This window comes from Anomaloglossus baeobatrachus, unplaced genomic scaffold (assembly GCF_048569485.1).
Source record: "Anomaloglossus baeobatrachus isolate aAnoBae1 unplaced genomic scaffold, aAnoBae1.hap1 Scaffold_4467, whole genome shotgun sequence".
NCBI lineage: Eukaryota > Metazoa > Chordata > Amphibia > Anura > Aromobatidae > Anomaloglossus > Anomaloglossus baeobatrachus.
Genome location: NW_027443804.1, coordinates 17,906 through 34,948, shown reverse-complemented (window position 1 = coordinate 34,948; position 17,043 = coordinate 17,906). Strand labels below are relative to the sequence as shown.

The 17,043-nt window shown below is 46.5% G+C and overlaps 10 non-coding genes across 10 annotated transcripts; all 10 read left to right on the top strand.

Annotated features, from left to right (window-relative positions):
* Positions 1–1,273: 1,273 nt before the first annotated feature.
* Positions 1,274–1,464, top strand: LOC142279991 (U2 spliceosomal RNA). Its single transcript, XR_012742368.1, has one exon. It is a non-coding gene; the product is annotated as a U2 spliceosomal RNA (small nuclear RNA).
* Positions 1,465–2,851: 1,387 nt separating this feature from the next.
* LOC142279990 (U2 spliceosomal RNA) lies at positions 2,852–3,042 on the top strand. The gene has a single exon (XR_012742367.1). It is a non-coding gene; the product is annotated as a U2 spliceosomal RNA (small nuclear RNA).
* A 1,387-nt stretch (positions 3,043–4,429) lies between these two features.
* LOC142279989 (U2 spliceosomal RNA) lies at positions 4,430–4,620 on the top strand. The gene has a single exon (XR_012742366.1). It is a non-coding gene; the product is annotated as a U2 spliceosomal RNA (small nuclear RNA).
* Positions 4,621–6,007: 1,387 nt separating this feature from the next.
* Positions 6,008–6,198, top strand: LOC142279988 (U2 spliceosomal RNA). Its single transcript, XR_012742365.1, has one exon. It is a non-coding gene; the product is annotated as a U2 spliceosomal RNA (small nuclear RNA).
* Positions 6,199–7,585: 1,387 nt separating this feature from the next.
* On the top strand, positions 7,586–7,776 carry LOC142279987 (U2 spliceosomal RNA). The gene has a single exon (XR_012742364.1). It is a non-coding gene; the product is annotated as a U2 spliceosomal RNA (small nuclear RNA).
* Positions 7,777–9,163: 1,387 nt separating this feature from the next.
* Positions 9,164–9,354, top strand: LOC142279984 (U2 spliceosomal RNA). Its single transcript, XR_012742362.1, has one exon. It is a non-coding gene; the product is annotated as a U2 spliceosomal RNA (small nuclear RNA).
* Positions 9,355–10,741: 1,387 nt separating this feature from the next.
* On the top strand, positions 10,742–10,932 carry LOC142279983 (U2 spliceosomal RNA). Its single transcript, XR_012742361.1, has one exon. It is a non-coding gene; the product is annotated as a U2 spliceosomal RNA (small nuclear RNA).
* A 1,387-nt stretch (positions 10,933–12,319) lies between these two features.
* LOC142279982 (U2 spliceosomal RNA) lies at positions 12,320–12,510 on the top strand. The gene has a single exon (XR_012742360.1). It is a non-coding gene; the product is annotated as a U2 spliceosomal RNA (small nuclear RNA).
* A 1,387-nt stretch (positions 12,511–13,897) lies between these two features.
* On the top strand, positions 13,898–14,088 carry LOC142279981 (U2 spliceosomal RNA). Its single transcript, XR_012742359.1, has one exon. It is a non-coding gene; the product is annotated as a U2 spliceosomal RNA (small nuclear RNA).
* A 2,185-nt stretch (positions 14,089–16,273) lies between these two features.
* LOC142279992 (U2 spliceosomal RNA) lies at positions 16,274–16,469 on the top strand. Its single transcript, XR_012742369.1, has one exon. It is a non-coding gene; the product is annotated as a U2 spliceosomal RNA (small nuclear RNA).
* Positions 16,470–17,043: the final 574 nt, after the last annotated feature.

Sequence of the window (17,043 nt, the reverse complement as noted above, 5' to 3'; positions counted from 1 at the left end):
TTCACACTTCCTCCTTTTGTTTTTTATCTTTCACACTTTTGACTTTCTTTATTCATCCAAATAGCAAACTCATCACCACTCAACCTGACCAACTCGGCTATGTCCCCGTGCTGCAGTTCTCTGTCTTATCTAGATCATTTGCAATTGAATGGAATAGATCCCTTTTGGACAAAGTGGATTCACCTGCTGCTGCAGTGACCACAGGTGTGATAACATCTAGAATTGGCATCTGGTGCGATCTCTCCGCTTCCACTCCAAAGAAAGTTACCTGTTTATTCCTATCATGCATTGGTTTTTGGGGTTTTCTTTGAGTAATGATGATCTCTTTAGTAGTCTGTTGGCGCCCTCTCCTGGAGGAATAGTTTGCTTGCTCTTGGACATTCTAAAAGAGAGGTCATGATAGACATTGAGCTTCTGAGCTCAATTGGGGACAGTCATGGGTGATGAATGTTTGCAACCTACTGCGAAGCCTCATACCGCAATATAAGGAACGTCAAATACTAAGAAAGGGCGGCCTATGAAAGAATTACTACTTTCAATAAGTACACTTAAACGGCTAATTGGGAATAGAAAAACTGTAAAAAGCCCTCTGAGAAAGCCCCCCTCTAACCTTTGATAGTAAGCTTTTCTGTAGTCTGCCTGTTGATGTATTTTCCGTTTGAACTGTGCACAACATGAAGAGACGGAACACTGGCGGCTTGTCACAATGCCCCCCGATGACATCACAATAGCGCTGCTGCCTAGAAAACAAGCTGCGCAGAAGAAGTTGTTCTTTGGGTGGGAGGGTGGGCTAGTGGAAGGAGGGGGCAATCTCTTTTTTTCCCGGGTGGTAGGGGGATGACAGGAGAAGGGAAGCGGGTGGTGAGAAAGGTACAGAGGGCAGGGTTTGGGGGCTGGGAAGGAAAGGGAAAAGATTAGGGTTTGGGGATGATGAAAGGGCTTTCTACGGGTAAGGATGGCAAAGGGTGGCAGTGACGGAAAGTCAGGCAACCTGTCCTGTCCGTCTTTTTGTATCGTGAATTGGAAAGACTGCAAGGGGGAGGGGAGTTGCTTGCGCCCTAAAGGAGGAGTTATTCAGATTCATTGCAGTGGGCGGCGGCTGCAAAACGCACCATTCTTCTTGTTTTGGCTCTGCAAAGCAGCCTTTTCAAGGGTTGGCTTGGGTGACAAAATGTCTTGTGTAGGCGTGGGTTTGTCTCCCTCTCGCTCTCTCTCCCTAAGATGTGTCCGGCATAGGCCAGGGTGCCACTCGAGGCCCAAACCAATTCTGGTTATCGCTTCTCGGCCTTTTGGCTAAGATCAAGTGTAGTATCTGTTCTTATCAGTTTAATATCTGATACGTCCCCTATCTGGGGACCATATATTAAATGGATTTTTAGAACAGGGAGATGGAAAAAGAGCTTGCTCTGTCCACTCCACGCATTGACCTGGTATTGCAGTACCTCCAGGAACGGTGCACCCCTTCTTAACCCAGTTTCCAAAAGCAGAACTCAATTCACCTGATTCATATTAGCCCGATTTAATGAATTGGAAGAAAGCATACGTCTTCATATGCACCTCAATTTGGCCCATTCACTTTTCACACTTCCTCCTTTTGTTTTTTATCTTTCACACTTTTGACTTTCTTTATTCATCCAAATAGCAAACTCATCACCACTCAACCTGACCAACTCGGCTATGTCCCCGTGCTGCAGTTCTCTGTCTTATCTAGATCATTTGCAATTGAATGGAATAGATCCCTTTTGGACAAAGTGGATTCACCTGCTGCTGCAGTGACCACAGGTGTGATAACATCTAGAATTGGCATCTGGTGCGATCTCTCCGCTTCCACTCCAAAGAAAGTTACCTGTTTATTCCTATCATGCATTGGTTTTTGGGGTTTTCTTTGAGTAATGATGATCTCTTTAGTAGTCTGTTGGCGCCCTCTCCTGGAGGAATAGTTTGCTTGCTCTTGGACATTCTAAAAGAGAGGTCATGATAGACATTGAGCTTCTGAGCTCAATTGGGGACAGTCATGGGTGATGAATGTTTGCAACCTACTGCGAAGCCTCATACCGCAATATAAGGAACGTCAAATACTAAGAAAGGGCGGCCTATGAAAGAATTACTACTTTCAATAAGTACACTTAAACGGCTAATTGGGAATAGAAAAACTGTAAAAAGCCCTCTGAGAAAGCCCCCCTCTAACCTTTGATAGTAAGCTTTTCTGTAGTCTGCCTGTTGATGTATTTTCCGTTTGAACTGTGCACAACATGAAGAGACGGAACACTGGCGGCTTGTCACAATGCCCCCCGATGACATCACAATAGCGCTGCTGCCTAGAAAACAAGCTGCGCAGAAGAAGTTGTTCTTTGGGTGGGAGGGTGGGCTAGTGGAAGGAGGGGGCAATCTCTTTTTTTCCCGGGTGGTAGGGGGATGACAGGAGAAGGGAAGCGGGTGGTGAGAAAGGTACAGAGGGCAGGGTTTGGGGGCTGGGAAGGAAAGGGAAAAGATTAGGGTTTGGGGATGATGAAAGGGCTTTCTACGGGTAAGGATGGCAAAGGGTGGCAGTGACGGAAAGTCAGGCAACCTGTCCTGTCCGTCTTTTTGTATCGTGAATTGGAAAGACTGCAAGGGGGAGGGGAGTTGCTTGCGCCCTAAAGGAGGAGTTATTCAGATTCATTGCAGTGGGCGGCGGCTGCAAAACGCACCATTCTTCTTGTTTTGGCTCTGCAAAGCAGCCTTTTCAAGGGTTGGCTTGGGTGACAAAATGTCTTGTGTAGGCGTGGGTTTGTCTCCCTCTCGCTCTCTCTCCCTAAGATGTGTCCGGCATAGGCCAGGGTGCCACTCGAGGCCCAAACCAATTCTGGTTATCGCTTCTCGGCCTTTTGGCTAAGATCAAGTGTAGTATCTGTTCTTATCAGTTTAATATCTGATACGTCCCCTATCTGGGGACCATATATTAAATGGATTTTTAGAACAGGGAGATGGAAAAAGAGCTTGCTCTGTCCACTCCACGCATTGACCTGGTATTGCAGTACCTCCAGGAACGGTGCACCCCTTCTTAACCCAGTTTCCAAAAGCAGAACTCAATTCACCTGATTCATATTAGCCCGATTTAATGAATTGGAAGAAAGCATACGTCTTCATATGCACCTCAATTTGGCCCATTCACTTTTCACACTTCCTCCTTTTGTTTTTTATCTTTCACACTTTTGACTTTCTTTATTCATCCAAATAGCAAACTCATCACCACTCAACCTGACCAACTCGGCTATGTCCCCGTGCTGCAGTTCTCTGTCTTATCTAGATCATTTGCAATTGAATGGAATAGATCCCTTTTGGACAAAGTGGATTCACCTGCTGCTGCAGTGACCACAGGTGTGATAACATCTAGAATTGGCATCTGGTGCGATCTCTCCGCTTCCACTCCAAAGAAAGTTACCTGTTTATTCCTATCATGCATTGGTTTTTGGGGTTTTCTTTGAGTAATGATGATCTCTTTAGTAGTCTGTTGGCGCCCTCTCCTGGAGGAATAGTTTGCTTGCTCTTGGACATTCTAAAAGAGAGGTCATGATAGACATTGAGCTTCTGAGCTCAATTGGGGACAGTCATGGGTGATGAATGTTTGCAACCTACTGCGAAGCCTCATACCGCAATATAAGGAACGTCAAATACTAAGAAAGGGCGGCCTATGAAAGAATTACTACTTTCAATAAGTACACTTAAACGGCTAATTGGGAATAGAAAAACTGTAAAAAGCCCTCTGAGAAAGCCCCCCTCTAACCTTTGATAGTAAGCTTTTCTGTAGTCTGCCTGTTGATGTATTTTCCGTTTGAACTGTGCACAACATGAAGAGACGGAACACTGGCGGCTTGTCACAATGCCCCCCGATGACATCACAATAGCGCTGCTGCCTAGAAAACAAGCTGCGCAGAAGAAGTTGTTCTTTGGGTGGGAGGGTGGGCTAGTGGAAGGAGGGGGCAATCTCTTTTTTTCCCGGGTGGTAGGGGGATGACAGGAGAAGGGAAGCGGGTGGTGAGAAAGGTACAGAGGGCAGGGTTTGGGGGCTGGGAAGGAAAGGGAAAAGATTAGGGTTTGGGGATGATGAAAGGGCTTTCTACGGGTAAGGATGGCAAAGGGTGGCAGTGACGGAAAGTCAGGCAACCTGTCCTGTCCGTCTTTTTGTATCGTGAATTGGAAAGACTGCAAGGGGGAGGGGAGTTGCTTGCGCCCTAAAGGAGGAGTTATTCAGATTCATTGCAGTGGGCGGCGGCTGCAAAACGCACCATTCTTCTTGTTTTGGCTCTGCAAAGCAGCCTTTTCAAGGGTTGGCTTGGGTGACAAAATGTCTTGTGTAGGCGTGGGTTTGTCTCCCTCTCGCTCTCTCTCCCTAAGATGTGTCCGGCATAGGCCAGGGTGCCACTCGAGGCCCAAACCAATTCTGGTTATCGCTTCTCGGCCTTTTGGCTAAGATCAAGTGTAGTATCTGTTCTTATCAGTTTAATATCTGATACGTCCCCTATCTGGGGACCATATATTAAATGGATTTTTAGAACAGGGAGATGGAAAAAGAGCTTGCTCTGTCCACTCCACGCATTGACCTGGTATTGCAGTACCTCCAGGAACGGTGCACCCCTTCTTAACCCAGTTTCCAAAAGCAGAACTCAATTCACCTGATTCATATTAGCCCGATTTAATGAATTGGAAGAAAGCATACGTCTTCATATGCACCTCAATTTGGCCCATTCACTTTTCACACTTCCTCCTTTTGTTTTTTATCTTTCACACTTTTGACTTTCTTTATTCATCCAAATAGCAAACTCATCACCACTCAACCTGACCAACTCGGCTATGTCCCCGTGCTGCAGTTCTCTGTCTTATCTAGATCATTTGCAATTGAATGGAATAGATCCCTTTTGGACAAAGTGGATTCACCTGCTGCTGCAGTGACCACAGGTGTGATAACATCTAGAATTGGCATCTGGTGCGATCTCTCCGCTTCCACTCCAAAGAAAGTTACCTGTTTATTCCTATCATGCATTGGTTTTTGGGGTTTTCTTTGAGTAATGATGATCTCTTTAGTAGTCTGTTGGCGCCCTCTCCTGGAGGAATAGTTTGCTTGCTCTTGGACATTCTAAAAGAGAGGTCATGATAGACATTGAGCTTCTGAGCTCAATTGGGGACAGTCATGGGTGATGAATGTTTGCAACCTACTGCGAAGCCTCATACCGCAATATAAGGAACGTCAAATACTAAGAAAGGGCGGCCTATGAAAGAATTACTACTTTCAATAAGTACACTTAAACGGCTAATTGGGAATAGAAAAACTGTAAAAAGCCCTCTGAGAAAGCCCCCCTCTAACCTTTGATAGTAAGCTTTTCTGTAGTCTGCCTGTTGATGTATTTTCCGTTTGAACTGTGCACAACATGAAGAGACGGAACACTGGCGGCTTGTCACAATGCCCCCCGATGACATCACAATAGCGCTGCTGCCTAGAAAACAAGCTGCGCAGAAGAAGTTGTTCTTTGGGTGGGAGGGTGGGCTAGTGGAAGGAGGGGGCAATCTCTTTTTTTCCCGGGTGGTAGGGGGATGACAGGAGAAGGGAAGCGGGTGGTGAGAAAGGTACAGAGGGCAGGGTTTGGGGGCTGGGAAGGAAAGGGAAAAGATTAGGGTTTGGGGATGATGAAAGGGCTTTCTACGGGTAAGGATGGCAAAGGGTGGCAGTGACGGAAAGTCAGGCAACCTGTCCTGTCCGTCTTTTTGTATCGTGAATTGGAAAGACTGCAAGGGGGAGGGGAGTTGCTTGCGCCCTAAAGGAGGAGTTATTCAGATTCATTGCAGTGGGCGGCGGCTGCAAAACGCACCATTCTTCTTGTTTTGGCTCTGCAAAGCAGCCTTTTCAAGGGTTGGCTTGGGTGACAAAATGTCTTGTGTAGGCGTGGGTTTGTCTCCCTCTCGCTCTCTCTCCCTAAGATGTGTCCGGCATAGGCCAGGGTGCCACTCGAGGCCCAAACCAATTCTGGTTATCGCTTCTCGGCCTTTTGGCTAAGATCAAGTGTAGTATCTGTTCTTATCAGTTTAATATCTGATACGTCCCCTATCTGGGGACCATATATTAAATGGATTTTTAGAACAGGGAGATGGAAAAAGAGCTTGCTCTGTCCACTCCACGCATTGACCTGGTATTGCAGTACCTCCAGGAACGGTGCACCCCTTCTTAACCCAGTTTCCAAAAGCAGAACTCAATTCACCTGATTCATATTAGCCCGATTTAATGAATTGGAAGAAAGCATACGTCTTCATATGCACCTCAATTTGGCCCATTCACTTTTCACACTTCCTCCTTTTGTTTTTTATCTTTCACACTTTTGACTTTCTTTATTCATCCAAATAGCAAACTCATCACCACTCAACCTGACCAACTCGGCTATGTCCCCGTGCTGCAGTTCTCTGTCTTATCTAGATCATTTGCAATTGAATGGAATAGATCCCTTTTGGACAAAGTGGATTCACCTGCTGCTGCAGTGACCACAGGTGTGATAACATCTAGAATTGGCATCTGGTGCGATCTCTCCGCTTCCACTCCAAAGAAAGTTACCTGTTTATTCCTATCATGCATTGGTTTTTGGGGTTTTCTTTGAGTAATGATGATCTCTTTAGTAGTCTGTTGGCGCCCTCTCCTGGAGGAATAGTTTGCTTGCTCTTGGACATTCTAAAAGAGAGGTCATGATAGACATTGAGCTTCTGAGCTCAATTGGGGACAGTCATGGGTGATGAATGTTTGCAACCTACTGCGAAGCCTCATACCGCAATATAAGGAACGTCAAATACTAAGAAAGGGCGGCCTATGAAAGAATTACTACTTTCAATAAGTACACTTAAACGGCTAATTGGGAATAGAAAAACTGTAAAAAGCCCTCTGAGAAAGCCCCCCTCTAACCTTTGATAGTAAGCTTTTCTGTAGTCTGCCTGTTGATGTATTTTCCGTTTGAACTGTGCACAACATGAAGAGACGGAACACTGGCGGCTTGTCACAATGCCCCCCGATGACATCACAATAGCGCTGCTGCCTAGAAAACAAGCTGCGCAGAAGAAGTTGTTCTTTGGGTGGGAGGGTGGGCTAGTGGAAGGAGGGGGCAATCTCTTTTTTTCCCGGGTGGTAGGGGGATGACAGGAGAAGGGAAGCGGGTGGTGAGAAAGGTACAGAGGGCAGGGTTTGGGGGCTGGGAAGGAAAGGGAAAAGATTAGGGTTTGGGGATGATGAAAGGGCTTTCTACGGGTAAGGATGGCAAAGGGTGGCAGTGACGGAAAGTCAGGCAACCTGTCCTGTCCGTCTTTTTGTATCGTGAATTGGAAAGACTGCAAGGGGGAGGGGAGTTGCTTGCGCCCTAAAGGAGGAGTTATTCAGATTCATTGCAGTGGGCGGCGGCTGCAAAACGCACCATTCTTCTTGTTTTGGCTCTGCAAAGCAGCCTTTTCAAGGGTTGGCTTGGGTGACAAAATGTCTTGTGTAGGCGTGGGTTTGTCTCCCTCTCGCTCTCTCTCCCTAAGATGTGTCCGGCATAGGCCAGGGTGCCACTCGAGGCCCAAACCAATTCTGGTTATCGCTTCTCGGCCTTTTGGCTAAGATCAAGTGTAGTATCTGTTCTTATCAGTTTAATATCTGATACGTCCCCTATCTGGGGACCATATATTAAATGGATTTTTAGAACAGGGAGATGGAAAAAGAGCTTGCTCTGTCCACTCCACGCATTGACCTGGTATTGCAGTACCTCCAGGAACGGTGCACCCCTTCTTAACCCAGTTTCCAAAAGCAGAACTCAATTCACCTGATTCATATTAGCCCGATTTAATGAATTGGAAGAAAGCATACGTCTTCATATGCACCTCAATTTGGCCCATTCACTTTTCACACTTCCTCCTTTTGTTTTTTATCTTTCACACTTTTGACTTTCTTTATTCATCCAAATAGCAAACTCATCACCACTCAACCTGACCAACTCGGCTATGTCCCCGTGCTGCAGTTCTCTGTCTTATCTAGATCATTTGCAATTGAATGGAATAGATCCCTTTTGGACAAAGTGGATTCACCTGCTGCTGCAGTGACCACAGGTGTGATAACATCTAGAATTGGCATCTGGTGCGATCTCTCCGCTTCCACTCCAAAGAAAGTTACCTGTTTATTCCTATCATGCATTGGTTTTTGGGGTTTTCTTTGAGTAATGATGATCTCTTTAGTAGTCTGTTGGCGCCCTCTCCTGGAGGAATAGTTTGCTTGCTCTTGGACATTCTAAAAGAGAGGTCATGATAGACATTGAGCTTCTGAGCTCAATTGGGGACAGTCATGGGTGATGAATGTTTGCAACCTACTGCGAAGCCTCATACCGCAATATAAGGAACGTCAAATACTAAGAAAGGGCGGCCTATGAAAGAATTACTACTTTCAATAAGTACACTTAAACGGCTAATTGGGAATAGAAAAACTGTAAAAAGCCCTCTGAGAAAGCCCCCCTCTAACCTTTGATAGTAAGCTTTTCTGTAGTCTGCCTGTTGATGTATTTTCCGTTTGAACTGTGCACAACATGAAGAGACGGAACACTGGCGGCTTGTCACAATGCCCCCCGATGACATCACAATAGCGCTGCTGCCTAGAAAACAAGCTGCGCAGAAGAAGTTGTTCTTTGGGTGGGAGGGTGGGCTAGTGGAAGGAGGGGGCAATCTCTTTTTTTCCCGGGTGGTAGGGGGATGACAGGAGAAGGGAAGCGGGTGGTGAGAAAGGTACAGAGGGCAGGGTTTGGGGGCTGGGAAGGAAAGGGAAAAGATTAGGGTTTGGGGATGATGAAAGGGCTTTCTACGGGTAAGGATGGCAAAGGGTGGCAGTGACGGAAAGTCAGGCAACCTGTCCTGTCCGTCTTTTTGTATCGTGAATTGGAAAGACTGCAAGGGGGAGGGGAGTTGCTTGCGCCCTAAAGGAGGAGTTATTCAGATTCATTGCAGTGGGCGGCGGCTGCAAAACGCACCATTCTTCTTGTTTTGGCTCTGCAAAGCAGCCTTTTCAAGGGTTGGCTTGGGTGACAAAATGTCTTGTGTAGGCGTGGGTTTGTCTCCCTCTCGCTCTCTCTCCCTAAGATGTGTCCGGCATAGGCCAGGGTGCCACTCGAGGCCCAAACCAATTCTGGTTATCGCTTCTCGGCCTTTTGGCTAAGATCAAGTGTAGTATCTGTTCTTATCAGTTTAATATCTGATACGTCCCCTATCTGGGGACCATATATTAAATGGATTTTTAGAACAGGGAGATGGAAAAAGAGCTTGCTCTGTCCACTCCACGCATTGACCTGGTATTGCAGTACCTCCAGGAACGGTGCACCCCTTCTTAACCCAGTTTCCAAAAGCAGAACTCAATTCACCTGATTCATATTAGCCCGATTTAATGAATTGGAAGAAAGCATACGTCTTCATATGCACCTCAATTTGGCCCATTCACTTTTCACACTTCCTCCTTTTGTTTTTTATCTTTCACACTTTTGACTTTCTTTATTCATCCAAATAGCAAACTCATCACCACTCAACCTGACCAACTCGGCTATGTCCCCGTGCTGCAGTTCTCTGTCTTATCTAGATCATTTGCAATTGAATGGAATAGATCCCTTTTGGACAAAGTGGATTCACCTGCTGCTGCAGTGACCACAGGTGTGATAACATCTAGAATTGGCATCTGGTGCGATCTCTCCGCTTCCACTCCAAAGAAAGTTACCTGTTTATTCCTATCATGCATTGGTTTTTGGGGTTTTCTTTGAGTAATGATGATCTCTTTAGTAGTCTGTTGGCGCCCTCTCCTGGAGGAATAGTTTGCTTGCTCTTGGACATTCTAAAAGAGAGGTCATGATAGACATTGAGCTTCTGAGCTCAATTGGGGACAGTCATGGGTGATGAATGTTTGCAACCTACTGCGAAGCCTCATACCGCAATATAAGGAACGTCAAATACTAAGAAAGGGCGGCCTATGAAAGAATTACTACTTTCAATAAGTACACTTAAACGGCTAATTGGGAATAGAAAAACTGTAAAAAGCCCTCTGAGAAAGCCCCCCTCTAACCTTTGATAGTAAGCTTTTCTGTAGTCTGCCTGTTGATGTATTTTCCGTTTGAACTGTGCACAACATGAAGAGACGGAACACTGGCGGCTTGTCACAATGCCCCCCGATGACATCACAATAGCGCTGCTGCCTAGAAAACAAGCTGCGCAGAAGAAGTTGTTCTTTGGGTGGGAGGGTGGGCTAGTGGAAGGAGGGGGCAATCTCTTTTTTTCCCGGGTGGTAGGGGGATGACAGGAGAAGGGAAGCGGGTGGTGAGAAAGGTACAGAGGGCAGGGTTTGGGGGCTGGGAAGGAAAGGGAAAAGATTAGGGTTTGGGGATGATGAAAGGGCTTTCTACGGGTAAGGATGGCAAAGGGTGGCAGTGACGGAAAGTCAGGCAACCTGTCCTGTCCGTCTTTTTGTATCGTGAATTGGAAAGACTGCAAGGGGGAGGGGAGTTGCTTGCGCCCTAAAGGAGGAGTTATTCAGATTCATTGCAGTGGGCGGCGGCTGCAAAACGCACCATTCTTCTTGTTTTGGCTCTGCAAAGCAGCCTTTTCAAGGGTTGGCTTGGGTGACAAAATGTCTTGTGTAGGCGTGGGTTTGTCTCCCTCTCGCTCTCTCTCCCTAAGATGTGTCCGGCATAGGCCAGGGTGCCACTCGAGGCCCAAACCAATTCTGGTTATCGCTTCTCGGCCTTTTGGCTAAGATCAAGTGTAGTATCTGTTCTTATCAGTTTAATATCTGATACGTCCCCTATCTGGGGACCATATATTAAATGGATTTTTAGAACAGGGAGATGGAAAAAGAGCTTGCTCTGTCCACTCCACGCATTGACCTGGTATTGCAGTACCTCCAGGAACGGTGCACCCCTTCTTAACCCAGTTTCCAAAAGCAGAACTCAATTCACCTGATTCATATTAGCCCGATTTAATGAATTGGAAGAAAGCATACGTCTTCATATGCACCTCAATTTGGCCCATTCACTTTTCACACTTCCTCCTTTTGTTTTTTATCTTTCACACTTTTGACTTTCTTTATTCATCCAAATAGCAAACTCATCACCACTCAACCTGACCAACTCGGCTATGTCCCCGTGCTGCAGTTCTCTGTCTTATCTAGATCATTTGCAATTGAATGGAATAGATCCCTTTTGGACAAAGTGGATTCACCTGCTGCTGCAGTGACCACAGGTGTGATAACATCTAGAATTGGCATCTGGTGCGATCTCTCCGCTTCCACTCCAAAGAAAGTTACCTGTTTATTCCTATCATGCATTGGTTTTTGGGGTTTTCTTTGAGTAATGATGATCTCTTTAGTAGTCTGTTGGCGCCCTCTCCTGGAGGAATAGTTTGCTTGCTCTTGGACATTCTAAAAGAGAGGTCATGATAGACATTGAGCTTCTGAGCTCAATTGGGGACAGTCATGGGTGATGAATGTTTGCAACCTACTGCGAAGCCTCATACCGCAATATAAGGAACGTCAAATACTAAGAAAGGGCGGCCTATGAAAGAATTACTACTTTCAATAAGTACACTTAAACGGCTAATTGGGAATAGAAAAACTGTAAAAAGCCCTCTGAGAAAGCCCCCCTCTAACCTTTGATAGTAAGCTTTTCTGTAGTCTGCCTGTTGATGTATTTTCCGTTTGAACTGTGCACAACATGAAGAGACGGAACACTGGCGGCTTGTCACAATGCCCCCCGATGACATCACAATAGCGCTGCTGCCTAGAAAACAAGCTGCGCAGAAGAAGTTGTTCTTTGGGTGGGAGGGTGGGCTAGTGGAAGGAGGGGGCAATCTCTTTTTTTCCCGGGTGGTAGGGGGATGACAGGAGAAGGGAAGCGGGTGGTGAGAAAGGTACAGAGGGCAGGGTTTGGGGGCTGGGAAGGAAAGGGAAAAGATTAGGGTTTGGGGATGATGAAAGGGCTTTCTACGGGTAAGGATGGCAAAGGGTGGCAGTGACGGAAAGTCAGGCAACCTGTCCTGTCCGTCTTTTTGTATCGTGAATTGGAAAGACTGCAAGGGGGAGGGGAGTTGCTTGCGCCCTAAAGGAGGAGTTATTCAGATTCATTGCAGTGGGCGGCGGCTGCAAAACGCACCATTCTTCTTGTTTTGGCTCTGCAAAGCAGCCTTTTCAAGGGTTGGCTTGGGTGACAAAATGTCTTGTGTAGGCGTGGGTTTGTCTCCCTCTCGCTCTCTCTCCCTAAGATGTGTCCGGCATAGGCCAGGGTGCCACTCGAGGCCCAAACCAATTCTGGTTATCGCTTCTCGGCCTTTTGGCTAAGATCAAGTGTAGTATCTGTTCTTATCAGTTTAATATCTGATACGTCCCCTATCTGGGGACCATATATTAAATGGATTTTTAGAACAGGGAGATGGAAAAAGAGCTTGCTCTGTCCACTCCACGCATTGACCTGGTATTGCAGTACCTCCAGGAACGGTGCACCCCTTCTTAACCCAGTTTCCAAAAGCAGAACTCAATTCACCTGATTCATATTAGCCCGATTTAATGAATTGGAAGAAAGCATACGTCTTCATATGCACCTCAATTTGGCCCATTCACTTTTCACACTTCCTCCTTTTGTTTTTTATCTTTCACACTTTTGACTTTCTTTATTCATCCAAATAGCAAACTCATCACCACTCAACCTGACCAACTCGGCTATGTCCCCGTGCTGCAGTTCTCTGTCTTATCTAGATCATTTGCAATTGAATGGAATAGATCCCTTTTGGACAAAGTGGATTCACCTGCTGCTGCAGTGACCACAGGTGTGATAACATCTAGAATTGGCATCTGGTGCGATCTCTCCGCTTCCACTCCAAAGAAAGTTACCTGTTTATTCCTATCATGCATTGGTTTTTGGGGTTTTCTTTGAGTAATGATGATCTCTTTAGTAGTCTGTTGGCGCCCTCTCCTGGAGGAATAGTTTGCTTGCTCTTGGACATTCTAAAAGAGAGGTCATGATAGACATTGAGCTTCTGAGCTCAATTGGGGACAGTCATGGGTGATGAATGTTTGCAACCTACTGCGAAGCCTCATACCGCAATATAAGGAACGTCAAATACTAAGAAAGGGCGGCCTATGAAAGAATTACTACTTTCAATAAGTACACTTAAACGGCTAATTGGGAATAGAAAAACTGTAAAAAGCCCTCTGAGAAAGCCCCCCTCTAACCTTTGATAGTAAGCTTTTCTGTAGTCTGCCTGTTGATGTATTTTCCGTTTGAACTGTGCACAACATGAAGAGACGGAACACTGGCGGCTTGTCACAATGCCCCCCGATGACATCACAATAGCGCTGCTGCCTAGAAAACAAGCTGCGCAGAAGAAGTTGTTCTTTGGGTGGGAGGGTGGGCTAGTGGAAGGAGGGGGCAATCTCTTTTTTTCCCGGGTGGTAGGGGGATGACAGGAGAAGGGAAGCGGGTGGTGAGAAAGGTACAGAGGGCAGGGTTTGGGGGCTGGGAAGGAAAGGGAAAAGATTAGGGTTTGGGGATGATGAAAGGGCTTTCTACGGGTAAGGATGGCAAAGGGTGGCAGTGACGGAAAGTCAGGCAACCTGTCCTGTCCGTCTTTTTGTATCGTGAATTGGAAAGACTGCAAGGGGGAGGGGAGTTGCTTGCGCCCTAAAGGAGGAGTTATTCAGATTCATTGCAGTGGGCGGCGGCTGCAAAACGCACCATTCTTCTTGTTTTGGCTCTGCAAAGCAGCCTTTTCAAGGGTTGGCTTGGGTGACAAAATGTCTTGTGTAGGCGTGGGTTTGTCTCCCTCTCGCTCTCTCTCCCTAAGATGTGTCCGGCATAGGCCAGGGTGCCACTCGAGGCCCAAACCAATTCTGGTTATCGCTTCTCGGCCTTTTGGCTAAGATCAAGTGTAGTATCTGTTCTTATCAGTTTAATATCTGATACGTCCCCTATCTGGGGACCATATATTAAATGGATTTTTAGAACAGGGAGATGGAAAAAGAGCTTGCTCTGTCCACTCCACGCATTGACCTGGTATTGCAGTACCTCCAGGAACGGTGCACCCCTTCTTAACCCAGTTTCCAAAAGCAGAACTCAATTCACCTGATTCATATTAGCCCGATTTAATGAATTGGAAGAAAGCATACGTCTTCATATGCACCTCAATTTGGCCCATTCACTTTTCACACTTCCTCCTTTTGTTTTTTATCTTTCACACTTTTGACTTTCTTTATTCATCCAAATAGCAAACTCATCACCACTCAACCTGACCAACTCGGCTATGTCCCCGTGCTGCAGTTCTCTGTCTTATCTAGATCATTTGCAATTGAATGGAATAGATCCCTTTTGGACAAAGTGGATTCACCTGCTGCTGCAGTGACCACAGGTGTGATAACATCTAGAATTGGCATCTGGTGCGATCTCTCCGCTTCCACTCCAAAGAAAGTTACCTGTTTATTCCTATCATGCATTGGTTTTTGGGGTTTTCTTTGAGTAATGATGATCTCTTTAGTAGTCTGTTGGCGCCCTCTCCTGGAGGAATAGTTTGCTTGCTCTTGGACATTCTAAAAGAGAGGTCATGATAGACATTGAGCTTCTGAGCTCAATTGGGGACAGTCATGGGTGATGAATGTTTGCAACCTACTGCGAAGCCTCATACCGCAATATAAGGAACGTCAAATACTAAGAAAGGGCGGCCTATGAAAGAATTACTACTTTCAATAAGTACACTTAAACGGCTAATTGGGAATAGAAAAACTGTAAAAAGCCCTCTGAGAAAGCCCCCCTCTAACCTTTGATAGTAAGCTTTTCTGTAGTCTGCCTGTTGATGTATTTTCCGTTTGAACTGTGCACAACATGAAGAGACGGAACACTGGCGGCTTGTCACAATGCCCCCCGATGACATCACAATAGCGCTGCTGCCTAGAAAACAAGCTGCGCAGAAGAAGTTGTTCTTTGGGTGGGAGGGTGGGCTAGTGGAAGGAGGGGGCAATCTCTTTTTTTCCCGGGTGGTAGGGGGATGACAGGAGAAGGGAAGCGGGTGGTGAGAAAGGTACAGAGGGCAGGGTTTGGGGGCTGGGAAGGAAAGGGAAAAGATTAGGGTTTGGGGATGATGAAAGGGCTTTCTACGGGTAAGGATGGCAAAGGGTGGCAGTGACGGAAAGTCAGGCAACCTGTCCTGTCCGTCTTTTTGTATCGTGAATTGGAAAGACTGCAAGGGGGAGGGGAGTTTCTTGCGCCCTAAAGGAGGAGTTATTCAGATTCATTGCAGTGGGCGGCGGCTGCAAAACGCACCATTCTTCTTGTTTTGGCTCTGCAAAGCAGCCTTTTCAAGGGTTGGCTTGGGTGACAAAATGTCTTGTGTAGGCGTGGGTTTGTCTCCCTCTCGCTCTCTCTCCCTAAGATGTGTCCGGCATAGGCCAGGGTGCCACTCGAGGCCCAAACCAATTCTGGTTATCGCTTCTCGGCCTTTTGGCTAAGATCAAGTGTAGTGTTGTTCGAAGAGGTGGTTTAAGCTCCAGGCCACCTTAGTACAATGATACAATGCACACTGGAAGGTTGCGCTTGCTAGTACTCTGGGTGGATAGTATATTCATCAAGAGGAAAACATGGCCCTACCAGGATCGAGGCTATTAGACTGAGTAAGGGTGGGGGGCTATGGTACAATGTGCCCCAGGACTGACGACCCTGGAGTGAGTCTGAGCTTGCTGGCTTGGGACCCCGGCAAGTCTTGGGCTCTGTAGCACACCGTACCTTGCCTTTTCATACTTTTTGAGCATATTACCCTATCCTGGCCTTCTGGCTAGGAAGGGAAATTTTTATAATCCCGGTCGGAGGTCTGGTCAGCTTTGGGCTGAGAAACTAACACCCGGTTGGAGGTCCGGGTCAGCTTCGGCTGAGAAACCAACACCCGGTTGGAGGTCTGGGTCAGCTTCGGCTGAGAAACCAACACCCGGTTGGAGGTCCGGTTAGCCTTGGGCTGAGAAACCAACACCGGTTGACGGTCCGGGCAGTTTCGGCTGCGAAACCAACAACTAGTAGCTCTCTACTCCACTTGGGTAAGATGCCTGGGTGGACGCTGGGAGCAACAACAAGGCTCAACCAGGCTTCGGCTTGGGGGAGCACCGAAGATCCCTGACCCTCGCTGTGGCCTTCTGGCTCGGAGGGACGGGGTTGATTTTTGGGGATCCTCTTCTCACGGAGGGGTCCACACGAATCCTAGCCTTTGCACTGTTTTTGGTGTGACTTCGGTCATGCATTTTTGCGGTGCTTTGGAAAGCTTCATTAAATCAAAAATCTGTTCTTATCAGTTTAATATCTGATACGTCCCCTATCTGGGGACCATATATTAAATGGATTTTTAGAACAGGGAGATGGAAAAAGAGCTTGCTCTGTCCACTCCACGCATTGACCTGGTATTGCAGTACCTCCAGGAACGGTGCACCCCTTCTTAACCCAGTTTCCAAAAGCAGAACTCAATTCACCTGATTCATATTAGCCCGATTTAATGAATTGGAAGAAAGCATACGTCTTCATATGCACCTCAATTTGGCCCATTCACTTTTCACACTTCCTCCTTTTGTTTTTTATCTTTCACACTTTTGACTTTCTTTATTCATCCAAATAGCAAACTCATCACCACTCAACCTGACCAACTCGGCTATGTCCCCGTGCTGCAGTTCTCTGTCTTATCTAGATCATTTGCAATTGAATGGAATAGATCCCTTTTGGACAAAGTGGATTCACCTGCTGCTGCAGTGACCACAGGTGTGATAACATCTAGAATTGGCATCTGGTGCGATCTCTCCGCTTCCACTCCAAAGAAAGTTACCTGTTTATTCCTATCATGCATTGGTTTTTGGGGTTTTCTTTGAGTAATGATGATCTCTTTAGTAGTCTGTTGGCGCCCTCTCCTGGAGGAATAGTTTGCTTGCTCTTGGACATTCTAAAAGAGAGGTCATGATAGACATTGAGCTTCTGAGCTCAATTGGGGACAGTCATGGGTGATGAATGTTTGCAACCT